This window comes from Octopus bimaculoides, chromosome 8, assembly GCF_001194135.2.
Source record: "Octopus bimaculoides isolate UCB-OBI-ISO-001 chromosome 8, ASM119413v2, whole genome shotgun sequence".
In the NCBI taxonomy this organism is placed as follows: Eukaryota; Metazoa; Mollusca; class Cephalopoda; order Octopoda; family Octopodidae; genus Octopus; species Octopus bimaculoides.
The window spans coordinates 85,186,591-85,187,770 of NC_068988.1; the positions used below are offsets into that span (position 1 = coordinate 85,186,591).

At 39.3% G+C, this 1,180-nt stretch overlaps 1 protein-coding gene across 1 annotated transcript in view; it reads right to left on the reverse strand.

Annotated features, from left to right (window-relative positions):
- Window positions 1–1,180, reverse strand: part of LOC106880036 (intraflagellar transport protein 74 homolog) — an 89,654-nt gene that overhangs the window by 33,669 nt on the left and 54,805 nt on the right. The gene's annotated exons all lie outside the window — the stretch shown is intronic.

Genomic DNA, 1,180 nt, shown 5'->3' on the forward strand with positions numbered 1-1,180 from the left:
AAATAACGGTCATGGATGCTCAATGAACAAAACAAATGAATTTAATATAGATTCATCCTATTTTAAAAGTAACGAAGAAAACCTTAAATAGAAAAATGGGCTCAAAATACATATTGTAAATAATTAATTATATTCGAATTAACACATTAAAATCAAATCAAATAAAATAAAATATATGCTGCATTCAAAATAAAATAAAATTACAATAGTATATACGCATACTATAATGTATTCACCCTTGTTGTTTACAACTTCTTCCCAATGTTCAACAAGATTTTCAATACCTCGTTGGTAGAAATCACCCGATTTTGACTTGAAAAATTGATCAAACCAAGCTCTCAATTCTGCATTAGTATTGAACGAAACTCCACACATAGCATTTTAAAGAGATTGAAAAAGGTGGAAATCTGATGGTGCCAAATCAGGAGAGTACGGTGGGTGTGGCAGCACTCCCCAGCCATGCGTTTGAATGGCTTCCATGGTCATATTGGTGATATGAGGGCGGGCGTTGTGCAGCAGAAGAACTCCATGCTGACGATTAGGCCTTTTCTCTTGAATAGCTGTGTTGAGTTGTTCCATCTGTTGAACATAGAGTTCCGTGTTGACCGTTTGGTTCCGTTCAAGCAATTCGTAATGGATAATCCCTTCTCAGTCCCACCATATGCACAACATCGTTTTACGCAGATGATCTTGTTTCATGTACAGTATCGCTTGTTTACCGGGGCTAAACCATTCCTTACGCTGCTTCATATTGATATACAGGCACCGTTTTTCATTGCCAGTAACGATTCGGTAAAAAAATTGTTGCTTGTGTCCATGAGTTGAGCGGTGACGAGCAAGCAAACCAGTGGAGATGTGGCTCGGTGATTTTTGTTGGTGTCACTTAAAGCATGCAGAACCCATGCTCCATACTTCTGAACCTTTCCCAACGAGTAAAGATGCTTCTCTGTAGCAGTGTGGGAGCATTCCATTTTCTCTGCCAGTTCCCTTGTCGTATGACGAGAATTTTTGTGCAAAAGTTGGTTTAATCGCTCTTCATTGAACTCAACTGGACAGCCAGAATGAGGTGCGTCTTTAAGGTCAAAATTTCCATTTTTGAACTTGGCATACCAATCACGAGCGGTTCTTCCAGCTATGGCACCCTCTCCATACACAGCACAAATGTCACGAGCAGCTTTTG